General features: G+C 44.8%; 2 long non-coding RNA genes across 3 annotated transcripts in view; one reads left to right on the forward strand and one right to left on the reverse strand.

The window, feature by feature from the left end:
- The window catches only part of LOC132686599 (uncharacterized), a 34944-nt gene extending 31932 nt beyond the window's left edge, over positions 1 to 3012 (reverse strand). For both annotated transcript variants that reach the window (XR_013553287.2, XR_009613805.3), the window contains exon 1: positions 2572 to 3012. This is a non-coding gene — a long non-coding RNA (uncharacterized LOC132686599). The remainder of the gene's footprint in view (positions 1 to 2571) is intronic.
- A 4778-nt stretch (positions 3013 to 7790) lies between these two features.
- LOC144614903 (uncharacterized) lies at positions 7791 to 11803 on the forward strand. The gene is made up of 2 exons (XR_013553205.2): positions 7791 to 8106; positions 11071 to 11803. It is a non-coding gene; the product is annotated as an uncharacterized LOC144614903 (long non-coding RNA).
- The last annotated feature ends 1719 nt before the right edge of the window (positions 11804 to 13522 follow it).

Here is a 13522-nt window from a genome sequence, read left to right on the forward strand (position 1 = left end):
GGAAGGAATTCACAAACAGCACAGCTGAGCAAAGAATGACAGGTCACTCATTAACAACTTGCAACATTTTGGTCGTTGGGCCAGGGTCACGGAGAGGCAACACGGTTACTATGCTAGCATGTTTCTTGCCAGTTTGTTTGTAAGCATCCTCAAAAAGGAGAAACATTACGACAACAATAAATATATAGGAAGGACAGCAGTCTCCAGAGTGTATTCACAGGGCATTCTCGCCACAAGATGCTCTCAAAAAGGAGATCTGCGATCAAATGCATTTGGGGTGCACCGCATCGTGGGGTGGGGGGAGGGACACCCTAACATGGGATTAGCATAACAAAGATCTTGGAGGTTTCGCGGTAAAGAATTCCCATGGAAATTTCCCTTTTTTTGTTACTGTCTACCTTCCCTCCCTTCCTTCCTTCCTTCCTTCCTTCCTTCCTTCCTTCTTTCCTCCCTCCCTCCATCCTCTCCTCCTTCCTCCCTTCCTCCCTTCCTTCTTTCCTTCCTTCCTCCCTCCCTCCTTCCTTCCTTCCTTCCTTCCTTCCCTCCTTCCTTCTTCCCACCCTCTCCCTCTCCTCTCTCCTCTCCTTCCTTTCTTTCCGCCCTACTTGCTTTTATTACCAGCCAGCATTTTGCAGCAGAGTAACATTCCTACAGGACACGCTGGGGAAATAGTTTCTCCGTTGATGTTCCCTCATCCCCACATTTATATGTTCCCCCGAGCCAAGCAACCAACATGAGGGAAGCAGGCCGTTCTCGTAAGTGCTAAGTGCTCGCGATGGTAAATGCTAAGAGGCTCGCGCCGCGCGTGGAACGCTAGCTTGGAAAATCCTGCGTGGGCGGGACTAGACTGTCAGACAAAACCCTACTGGGCAGGACCCACCGGAATGGGTAGGATAAAGGCAAAGTAAACTCTGAAAACTCTTAAAACTTTCAATTTACATAAATAGCCGCTATCTTCATTTCCCAGACCTGAAATGCGTCTTCTATGATCCACAGTGAATGCACTTTTATACGTAAAACATACTCCTTATTTGCCAACAGTATGATGGGCCCCAGCAGCAACCGCATGAAAGGAAACAGGACTCCAAATGTGGACCCCTGCACCACGGGAATAAAGGCCCTGAGGGCAGGGGGGCAGGCGCTGTGAGCATCTAGAGTCATCGGATACCCACTAAGTCATCAGTATCTGCAACTTACCTCGGCCTTTTGGCTAAGATCAAGTGTAGGAAACGTTCTCTTAATTTTCTGTGAAACCGAACATCGGGTTTGACCACCACGAACTGCGTGTCCACTCTGTGAAAGGAGGCTGCAATTTGAAAGAAGGGCTCTAATCCCCGGAATCTTCTAGTATGAAAACACTAGCAGCTATCCAGTGCCTTTACCTAGGAAATGGCTGGGGGATGGGCCGTGTCCCCAGAAGGGGGAACTTCTGGCCCCAGAGAAGCCTCAAAGTGAGACGCTTAGCCAAGGTCCCCTCACTCCAGAAAATTCTGCCCCTATAATGAACAGCATAGCATTTTGTGTGCATAGCCACTTACTGTATTTCATATAAAGGCTTGATCTTCAGTGATACCCACAGCCAAATTGCTCTATTTTATCTAGTTTAATCGTGGGTGATTTATCTTCATTATTGATCATGTATCTTTGAAACTTATGTACTATTTGTCACCTTGGTTTCCATTCATTTTAAATCTAAATTTTGATCTATTTTTCATAAGCACGATAATAATCCTGTTACATAATTACAGACCATATGATTATACATAATTACGTGATATGATTATAACTATCATATATAACCTTACCATAATTATTTTCAGTAACAAAGTATGCTAGTCTTCATCGTCTTAACCTTAATTCTTTTCCTTGAAGTGAGGAATAGAAAATGCTGACGTTCGTGAGCTAGCCCGTGTTTGGCTTCCGCCCCGAATAAAAGAAGTCCGAGGCCTTTCTTCTTCCCTAGTCAGCGGGACAGAAGTCTGTGATCCCTTAACGCACAACCCCTACTGAGTTCCTTGGGTTGTTTTGTTTTTTTGTTTTTTGGGGGTTTTTTTTGGCTTTCAGGCTATCACAATGTCCCCATCGGGGCAGAATTCATAAAGGAAATCTAGTTCCTTGTGTGGTTAAATGAGAAGCCCCTAATATCCTCTGGGGAAGGTCAGGTAAATAGCCTTAGACTCACCATCACGGCCCTTGGCAACTCATTATTTATTTTTTACTTATTTATTTTAATAAACACTAATATAGCAGTAGCTGCTGTATGCCAGATACTGTTCTAAGCATTTTATAAATACTGACCCAGAACTTCCCCCCAAAAGAGTAATGAACCCCACCTCAAGGAGCGCTCAGAAGAGCTGAGAGAGCTATGTTGCCATCTTATTTTTAGAACTTGCACTAAGTCCCTCGGCAAGGAAATCTCGGAACAAAAACTCAGAGTCCCCAACACATAAATCAATGTTAGAAAAAGAACGAGAGCAGAAAGTCACAGCCTCGCGGGCCCCTCCCTTGTTATAATTTCATTGCACCCGCTGTTCTGACCCCTTCCAGAACTTTCTGGGAGCAAAAGTTTACCTGATGAACCCAGGGGAAACACCAAGAAGCAGTAGTTGGTGCTGGAACAATGGTTCCTGAAGTGTGATCCAGGAAACTCGGGCAGAGGGCCCACGAGGTCAAAACTATTTCCACAGCAATACATTACTGCCTTTCCACTCTTTTCTCTCACAAGAATATATAGACCCAAAGTTTCCAAAAGCTCCATGACGTGTGGCTCCACGACATCGCCCAGAAGCTGCTGGACCTCCGGCCACCTCTGCCGGTCTGCCCTGTGGGATGCCGGGTGACTCACACACGACATGAAACAAAGGGAATGAGCAGACACGCTGAGCTCACCCAGAGCTGGCCTGCCCCCAGGCCGTGCAAATTCTCTTTCCTGCGCCCGTAAGGCAGGCTCTGCCACCAGAGCGAAGGCTGACGACATGCATCCGTGCAGGGTGATCTCAGTTCACAGAGAAAGGACCAGCAAAATCTACTGGGAGCCTCAGGCCCAGTTTGCCGGAAATAAAGCCTATCCGGTAATCCCTGTGTGCACGTGACTCAAATAGTGCACACGTGGGAAGGGAAAGGGTAGCAGTGGGTTATTTATTGACCTTAGGTAAGTAGAGTCTCCTCTGTACCTTAGTCACCCCCTCTGGAATATGGAGATATCCCAGGTGCCTCGCAGGCTTGTGAGCTAATACAGATAGTCTGGTACAGTGCCAGAACAGATAGCCGTTGCTTTATTACCATTCGTTAGATACATGAGAGGCCCCAGCGAGCTTCAGAGCGTGCAAGAATGAGCTCCCTGTCAGTGGAAGGCCACGAACCCCCATTCACTGCTCTAGAATGTTCCCTCATGCCACCTAGCAACACTCGGGTTCTACCTCGTCCTCCCGGCAATCTTGCTCAAGTGGCTGCAATGTGCTTTGTGAAACGATGGTGGTTATCTGGTGGTCAGTCTCATCATCAGGAATTAAATGGTAATAAAGAGACTCTTTTGCTGTGATTTCCACATCACCGAAACAGGCCTCCCCTGTGGGCTGAAGCCACACTCAGAAAGTCAGCGGAGTATATGGAAGAGCTGGAAGGTTCCTGGCCTATGCTGCGCTGCCTGTCCTCAGGACTGAGATGAGATTTCGAGGCACCGCAGGATGACGTCCAGATGAGCTGAGATGGATGGTCAGAGTGACAAAGGGCACACAAGAAACAAAACTTTTCTTTTAATGTTTATTTTTGAGAGAGAGAGACAGAGTGCAAGCAGGGGAAGGGCAGGGGGGGATGGGGACACAGATCTGAAGCAGGCTCCAGGCTCTGAGCTGTCAGCACAGAGCCCAATGCAGGACTCGAACTCATGAACCTGACCTGAAGGCAGATGCTTAACCTACTAAGCCATCCAGGCGCCCCCAGAACTGGACCTTGAAAACCAGCTCACTTTTGGACATGTTATGGTGATACTGTGATTAATAATAAGAAATACACATTTGGTCTTCGTCCCCCATTCCTGGCACAGAGCTCCTAAAATCCTCGGAATTTCTTAAGTGAAAGGCAAGAAGAAACAACAGACACCAGAATCCAAAGAGACCTGTGGCTGTGGCTGTAGCTATGAGAGGGCACCTGCTGAGGCTGTGGCCTTCAGTAAAACATAGCCTCTTCCCAACTTTGGCCCAGCAGGGAGGGACCCAAGGAAGTAAATACTCCAATCCTCCTTTTCTCCCATCTTGCCATCTCACCTCCTCCTTCCAATGGCTAAAACCAACTGGAAGCCAGATGGCAGGGGGCTCTGGTAGATCGTTTATAATGACAGCATCTCTAGCCACACAGCAGCATGGACCAAGGGGCCGGGTGGATCTGGAGGTGTATACAAAGAACAAGGATGAAGAAATGCACCCCAGAGAACCCCGACATTTAGATGTCAAAGGGAAAAGGAACTTGCGAAGGAATCACTGGCAAGGTAGAAGGACCATCAGGAAGGAAAGCACCGAGTCCTGGAAGCTAAGTGAGAAAAGGTTTCGCTAAAGTAGAAGTGATCCACGGAGTCAAACGCTGCTGAAGGCTCCAGAAGATAGACTCCATGCCAAGAAGCAGTGAAGGTCATTGTTGAGGTGGTTAAGAGCTGTTTGGGTAGAGGGGTGAGAGTGAAAGTCTGAAGTGGATTTAAGAGAGGAAGGGAGGAGAGGCATTGAAGACAGACATTCAAGACAGGTCTTCTGAATGTTGCTACAAGAAGAGCAAAACACTGGAGTTGTAAGTTGCCTGGGTGAATGGAGTAAAGAGGTTTTGTTTTGACTGATTTTTGTAAAGAAGGAAAACGCTGACACATTGATTCATTCATTCCAAGTATTACTAATTGCCTATTCCAGCCTGAAAAAAATCCAATTTTTGTAGTATCCCAAGACTTTGAATCCTATTAAAACATCCATGCCCAGGGGCGCCTGGGTGGCTCAGTCGGTTAAGCGTCTGACTTCAGCTCAGGTCATGATCTCGCGGTCCGGGAGTTTGAGCCCCGCGTCGGGCTCGATGCTAACAGCTCAGAGCCTGGAGCCTGCTTCGGATTCTGTGTCTTCCTCTCTCTCTGACCCTCCCCCGTTCATGCTCTGTCTCTCTCTGTCTCAAAAATGAATAAACGTTAAAAAAAAAATTTAAAAAAAATAAAATAAAACATCCATGCCCAGCAGCATTTCTCATCATAGAAATGTTCCTTTCATAATATGCAATACCCATTCCTCCCCCATTCACCCTATTCCACCTCCCCTCGTGTTTTGCCACCACGATTTCCTACCTCAAGGACAAAACGAGGCAGAAAAGTGAAGACTTTCACTCCAAGGATACATCTAGACTATAGAAGTTACCTTGAAAAGAGGCCAGAGAAAAATGCTTTCCTGTCCAGCGTAGGATCAAGCAGGATTCCAGCATTTAGTTGTGCATAGTGTAATCTCCAAGTTGTAAACGGAACACAAACGTGGTATTGTTAGCTGCAACTAGTAAGACAAGATTAGGCCCCTCCTCCCAAACAAGGGAAACGCACTATTCTTTTCCAAGGAAAAGAAGATAGAGGGCGTGGTGTCCAGTATCCCCAGGGTCAACTGTCTACCTTCTATGCAGATACATTTGCTCTATCTTGCGGAAGGGACCTCCCCTGAAGGGAAATTGCATATAGTGTGCTGCCCTGAGAGATTTAATGTAGGAGTTAGAAGTACAGAATCTGGAAACTAGACTGGCCGGGGTTGAACCCTGACGCTATTGCTTACTAGCTCTATACCTTGGGCAAGTTACCCTCTGCCTCGTATGTAATACGTGAATAATGATGGTGCCTACCCCATAGCGTTAAAATCACCAGAAAAATACACATCGCATACTTAGAGCTGTACCCAGTACCTGGTTAATGTTATTTAATTGTTTAACATAGCTTTCTCCAAGACTGTCTCTGAGCTCATGGGCACCATTTAGGGGCCGCTGGGTGGAAGGCAGTGTCTCTTCCCGGAGGTTGGGGTGCCTGGAAGGCTGAGGATTCGCTGGGTGTGGCCAAGGTGCTCTCAAGCACTAAAGAGCTGTTCTAGTTAATACAGGGTATAGGGAAATACAGTCAGTGCTGTGTAATTTTAATTAAACCCGTTAAATCTAGCACCAGCATAGACTGTAAGTGCCGGCTTCCAAAAGTAACAAAATGTATCGGTTAATGTCTAAAGCCCTGCCTCTTCGTGGGCCTGCGCTGGAAAGGCAAATGAGCCAAACATCCAGAAACAGAGTCAACAGGATGAGGCACTGGAGTTCTGGTGGTCTTTGATCCCATCCATATTCGAAAGGTAAATGATTCTTCCCTCCAATCGGTTAGTCGCCCAGCAAGAACTGACAGAAGCCAGCCAGTGCGCTCCACAAGCTCCCTCCCCCCAGTTCCTGTCCCACTTGATCATTAGATCTAAATAGAAGATAATCAGATCTCCTCTCCGCGGAGAGAAGGGTACACGGCACACAACTGGAAACCATCCCGGATCCCCGGGGTCAGGACCACCGGCTCCCGTTCTGAGCGGAGTCAGAGCTGGTCGTGCCCATCACGCCTGGATCACTGCTTGGATCTGCGTGGCGGCCGGACTCCGGTTGCTGCTGAATCTGATTGATTCAACTGCACGTTCGCTGAGCCCTCTCCCCCCACCCCCCGCGGCGAGGGCGGGGGGGGGGGGCGGCGAGCTTAGGGGATCGGGTCGCCACCGCCCCGGGTGGAGCCGGCAGGTGCCTCCGGTGGGGTCCGCGGGAGGGCGCTCACCCGCTCGCCCCTTGACCAAGACCACCCTCCTCCTCCGCGCGGCGGGCAGAAGAGCGAGCACCCAGCGGGGGGGCCACAGATTCCCAGAGTTGATTTCCACCCGCGACGACCCCTGCGGCCCGGCCCACAGCGCAGCCCCGGGTCCCCGGCACGCTCGCCCTCCGTGTCCCGCGCCACTCCCGGCGGGAGGGCGACCCCTACTGGCCGAGACGCGCGGCGGGGCCCCTTGGGCCACCTGGCTCCCAGGCTGCACCTGTGCGTCCCCCGCCACAGACTTCAGCTGTTCCAGAGCTTTTTTCCCCACGAGCTAACATTTTGAATCCTTGTTTCATTTGTTCTTTCGCTTCCTTTTGAATGTAAAAATCGAGCCAGTGTATCATTTTCGAGTTCACGTTCCAATTCCCTCCATTGCCACGACACTCCTAATTTCAGTCGCCTTCCAGAGAACTCTCCATTTGTCTTTCTTTGTTTCCAGGCGGAAGGGGCAAGTAATCTGGGTTTTGGTAAAGAATTATATGTACTATGACAGGATATGTAATTTCATGATGTAGAAGAGGTGATCCCCTTCTACCGCCTGTGGTTAAAACTGAACATCTATAAAATATTTCAATTTCTTCCCGTCACTTTTTCTCTGCTACTCAGGGCCGTCTTCCCAAATATCCACCCTCAGAGAGGTGGCAAGGGCCGTGTTGGATACCTGGGGACAGAGAAATCTGAGCCAACCATTTAATATCCTCGAGATTTTTTTTTCTTTTTGAGTAATACATGTTGGCAATTAAAGATAAAATATATAAACTACAAAGTCAGTGCAAGAGAAACGCAGAGAAAAGCCCCTGTCTAGTTTATCTTCCCAGAAAAACCAGTCACTGTCACAAAACCCTGGTTTCTTTCTGTCCTTCGAGATTCTGTATGTGTGTGTGCATGTGTGTGTGCGCGCGTGTAACACAAATGGAAGCAAAATATACACACTTCACAGCATCTCTTTATTCACTTAATAACATCAACCCATATATACCTCCTTACAGTCTTTCTACTTAAGGATTTTTAATCATTTTATTACTTTAAATATTTTCATTACATTTTTACGGCTATGACATCGTTCTTTACCCAGTACCCTCGTGGCTAGATAAAGATGTTTAAGTTGTTTCTACTCTTTTGCTGTTACAGGACCAAAAAAAAATATGCTGCAATGAATGTTCTTGTCTAAAATCCTTGTCTGCAATTCCGAAGCCCGAACAGCTTTAAAAAATGCAAGTCTCTTCAAATTTTTGGCACGCTCATTTGGCAGCTAAACTATAGCTTGAACCAATGTAAGGCTATTTATACTCTTTATACTACTTAATGTGAATTCATGTATCTTTTTGCTGACATGTTACTGGGTTTCATTACAGGTTGTTATCCCAACTCCCACTGGAGTTGTTGCAAAAAAAAAATACTGTGTTGTATGCACAGACTTATCTTTCTAAAATGCAGGCAATTTTAAGTTCTAAAGCACATTCAGCACTAACGGTTTTAGAGCGGTGATGGTAGCCCTGTATAGATATCTTGGTACATACTTATGAGTTTGTATCTTCAGGATACATTTGCAAAAGTAGAGTTGCTAATGATATGTGCATTTGAAATTTTGACAGACTGTCAAATTGTTCTTCAAAGGGGCAAACGATTTACATCACAGACAGGATTAAATAAAAATGCCTGTTCTTTCACCCCCATACAAAACCTTTCCGAAATTTGCTAATGTGATCAGTGAAAAGATAGTAACTTGCATAGTTTTGAGTTCATTTTATTATGGGTGAGATTAAGCATCTTTAGAATTCATCCTGATTTTATGTACTTTCTCTAAGTATTAGGTTAATTACACCATTGACTCTCAACATGTGTGCCAAATATTTTTTTCCCAGTTTGTGTTTTCGTTTGGTTTTATGATAATTTATTGTACAGATATAATTTATTTTGTAATTAATTATATTTATTCATCACTGCTCCAACTGGAATTTAATTTGATGTAAGGAATTGTTTGCCTGCCATAACAAATTGTCACAAAGTTAGCAGTTTAAAAAATGTATTGTCTCTCGATTGTGTAAACCAGAAGTCCAGCACGGTTGATATTAGAATCAGCACAGCCTGGGGGCACCTGGGTGGCTCAGTCGGTTAGGCAACCGACTTCAGCTCAGGTTATGATCTTGCAGTTCGTGAGTTTGAGCCCTGCGTCGGGATCTGTGCTGACAGCTCAAACCCTGGAGCCTGCTTCAGATTCTGTGTCTCCCTCTCTCTCTCTCAAAAATAAATGAATATTTTTAAAAAATTAAAAAAAAAAAACCCAGCACAGCCTGATTCAGAGTCTCACTGGGCTAAAATCAAGGTATTGGCCAGGCAGGATTCTAGCTCCTTGCACAGGAGGTCTGAAGTCCCTCTTTTCCTGGTGTTTGTCAGGTAGGGGACCAACCTCGGCTTCTACAGGACACCTATCCTCTCCAGTCACATGGCCCTTCTCACAATATGATGGTTTGTTTCTTGAGCAGCCACAGACTCCCATCTACTCTAGCTTCGGTCTGACTTGAGCTCTATTTCTCTTCTGCTTATAAAGGCTCATGTGTTTACACTGGGCCCACTTCAAAATTCTGGGATCATCTCCCTATCTGAAGGTCAACTGTGCCCAAAGACAACGCAACCATGAGAGTCACTCTGGGCAAAGATCATGGGGCACGTTTTGAATTCTGCCTACCACAAGCAATGCAGAACTCCAAAACAACTCCAACTTCTTTCGATTGTTAGGCAGTTGTCCCCAGATTATCTTGAAGAAACCACTGACACCAATTTGTTTGGTTGTTCGAAATTCGGAGGTCTGGACAATTCAGGAATTTGATGATCTGAGTGGAACTCAGCCCATACCTTTCGGCCACCTCAACTCCTCTAGGAGCAAGAGATCAGTATTTGTCAATTCTAAAACTCCCGGAAGTCAGAATAGTCCCATTCTGGGGCCAGTCCCGCAGACTCCAGATGAAAGGTCCAGGGCTCAGTGGTGCCACGTGAGGGAAGAAAGAGTGGAAACTCAGGTGTGTGGCTGTTCCATGAAGAGCTCACCCCTATAGAGATGAGGGAAGGGTCTGGATCTTATAGGTTCAGTGCTCATTGGACTCTGGGAGTGACAGCCAGAGAAAATTGAGCCCCGGGGGCTTCAAGGCATTGGAGCACTGCTGGCAGCCCCCCCCCCTTCGCCCCCCGCCATCTACCACCCACCCCGCACCCTGCGGGAAAGACCTAGTTGCTTGTATTTCCAGAGACTTGGCTTCAACTTCAACTTGGCCTCCACTGAAAAAGTGACCTTCAAGTGGCTGCAGACTTTGAATGGCTGAGCAGTTAAAAATGACAGAGAAGCCAGGACAGCATTTGGGAGGATCGCAATGTCATTTACTCAAGCTGTTAAATTGTTGTATTTTGTAAAGGATAGTTGTCATCACATCGTCCTTCTGTCCACATCTCCATGTGTGCTTCCAAGAACTCCAGTGCTCTCGTCTTGACTTTTGTGGTTGTTGTGGATAGTTTGGTTTCTGGACACTCGGCAGGACAGCCTGGTCGTGATAACCCTATTCCTGTACAGTCTTTGATCCAGTCCCTTACTAACAATCTGCCAGCTCTCTCCCTGGCTGGCTATTTGCTATCTTCCTCATCCATTTCTACTCTGAACTTTAAAATCCAGCTCTGATCCCCTCCTTGTGCCGGAATTGTCGTAGATGACCAAGAATGAAATGACTTACCCTTAACTCGTTATAACGGATTTCTCTGTAAATCTCTCTGGAATGAGCTTGCCTCCAGTTGTAAGCAGGGAAAAAATAAGTACTGTCTTGAAATCAAATACTCCCTCCTTTCTTTTCCTTCCCTCCTATTCCTCATAGCTATTCTTTTCAAATCCCCACACATCCAGCCAGGCTCAGAACTAAAGCATGTGATGGGATTTTTTGTATTGTTTTTTATTTATTGGGTTTTTTTTTAATATCTTATAATCTTACTCATAGGCACAAATAAAAAACCACTTTCCCTTTCTAAAAGTCTCAGAAATGAGAAAATACATGCTTGTGAATAAATATGCTTTCTTTTCAATTACAGAATGTAAATGTTTACAAATGGAGATCCTTTTGTAATCAAAGACATAGAGAATATAGCATCAGTCCAGTTGTTAAATAGAATGGGATAGAGTTACTTCCTAGCCTAAGGAAGAAAGAAATCTGCGTATAGCCTATATCTAAAGTTGTACCTGTGACACCTATCCACAGGTAAACTCATTTATGAATCACTAACAACAACAACAACAACAACAAATGTGGTTCTTAAACATCAAGAGTCTCTGGGGCTTTTCTTTCCCACTACAAACCCTCTATAAAACTTCCCAGAATTCCTGTCCTTGAAGCAGGAGTCAAACTGGATAGCAAGGAATAACCCCCAGGAAGACTGAGATGGGCCCTCTCTAATCCAGTATTCTACCGTCCATCATCAACAGACCCTTGTCTGTATTTCATAGCGATAAAAAACATGATTTATCAGATAATGGAAAGAACTCAGATTTTCAGGTGCCAGGTAAGAAACATGCATTTTGGGGGGTAGGGGAGGTGGGGTGGAGTTTCATTACTAGGAATAGAGCTCACTCTGCACTCAAGTTGTACTTACTACTTTTTAATTCTTTTCCACAAGAAGGAATCATATCGCACAAAGTGTTTTGAAGGTGGCAGTAACAGCAGAAAGAACCTCTGTAAATTCTGGCTTGGTATTCCCAACACCATTCCACAGTAAGAGAGTGAAACCAAGGAGCACCTGGGCGGCTCAGGCAGTTAAACGTCCGATTCTTGATTTCAGCTCAGGTCATGATCTCGCGCCTGGTGGGATCGCCCCGTGTCAGGCTCCTTGCTGACAGCATGAAGCCCACTTGGGATTCTCTCTCCCTCTCTCTGCCACTCCCCCACTCACGCTCTTTCACTCTCTCTCAAAATAAATAAAAAACATTTAAAAAATCTTTAAAGAAAAAAAGAGTGTGAAATTGTCATATAGTTCGTTTCTTTTTTAATATGGCTACAATAAAACAGTCGATTAAGGCTATAAAACAGAAATAGCAAGGAGCAGGATATTTTTATCCAAATAAATGTTTGTTTAATCAATTGTTTATATATTTACTTATGTGACAAGTACTTATCAAGAGCCCACTATGTGCCAGGCACTGATTTAGTGTTGGGGATACAACAATGAACAAGAACAAAAAGTCCCCCAACCCTCCTGGAGCTTATACTTTGATAGGGTTAAAAGGCAACAAACAAGACAAATAAGTAAAATACATATGATAGGTAGTAATGAGTGGGAAAGAAGAAAAAAGGGGAAGGTGAGAAAACTTGACAGGCGTGATGAGATTTCAGACGAGGAGATCAGAAAGGAGTCCACTGAGAATCAGGGCAGAAAACAAATGAGAAGCAAAACCCATGAACTAAGCACCCTAATTACCTCCCTCCCCCGCACAACCCCAAGGAAACAACTGCAGGAGAGGAGCACACACAATACACAACCTTGAACTATGTACATGTGCACACAATCTAGCTTAGGAAATATATAGACACCGATGCAAAACCCGTGCTGTGCCCGCTTTCAAAAGTAACCAGTATCCTTAACTTGATGTAACGTTCGCTTTCTACATATGAACGTGTTCTTAAACTATGAGTGGAACCAAACTGTATACATCCTTCCGAAGTTTGTCTTTATTCAATATTACATATTTGTAGATGTATCCCTATTGACACAAATATCTCCAGGTCATTAGCTTTAAAGTGCTCTGCAGAATTTTATCGTCTAACTACTCTCTTGCTAACAGTCATGTAACTTTCTGACGAGCAGGAATGCAAGTGGCTTTTTAAAAAAATTAATTCGTACCCTTCTTTTGTTGATCCTTTTGATTTCTACGTCGTCTGCAAAGATGTGGCTACTTTGCTTCTTGCTTTCTGATACTTACACGTTATTTCTTTGTCTTGTTTTATACTCTGGCTCAAACTTTCAGTACCGTGTTGAAAAGAAATGGGCAGAGTAGACATATGTACTTTGTGCCTGTCTTTTAAAAAAATGCTCTCCATTATTTCATTGAATGTGGCATTATGGGTACTTGCTATGTCCGGATATGAAAGTTCCTTTCTTATTACTGATCTCTTCAGATGTTTTTATTATGCATGAGTGTTGACATATTAAATCTATTTCTGCATCTACCGAGAGGAGCATATTACTTTTCCTCCTTATTCTTTTAACATCATAAATTATTAACTCTTCTGGTGCTCAGCTATCCTGTATTTTCAGTGTAAATACAACTTGGTCACATTTAGTTTTGTTTATTAATATATTGCTGTATTCAGTTACAACATCTTTGTAACCATGTTAAATGAACTCAGCCTACGATTTTCCTTCAAAGTATTACACTTGTCTGGGTTTAGTAAAGGTGTTCTGCTGGCTTCATAAAATGGTCTTAGAAACAAGAGTTAAAGTGAACCACAATCTCTTTCTTCTGAACAGTATCTTGAACATCTGTAATCAACTCTTGCAGCTCGCCTATTTCTACCTAGCCTTCTTTCCTCCTGAAACTAGCCAGTTTTATTATTGTTTGATAAAGTCGGTGTTTAAGGCTTTATCTACATGCTTGCAAATATCTTCACTCACTATTCCTTGGTGCATCTCACTTTTGCCTTGTGGGATTCAATTTTC

The sequence above is a fragment of the Panthera onca genome, chromosome F1 (assembly GCF_046562875.1).
Source record: "Panthera onca isolate mPanOnc1 chromosome F1, mPanOnc1 haplotype 2, whole genome shotgun sequence".
NCBI lineage: Eukaryota > Metazoa > Chordata > Mammalia > Carnivora > Felidae > Panthera > Panthera onca.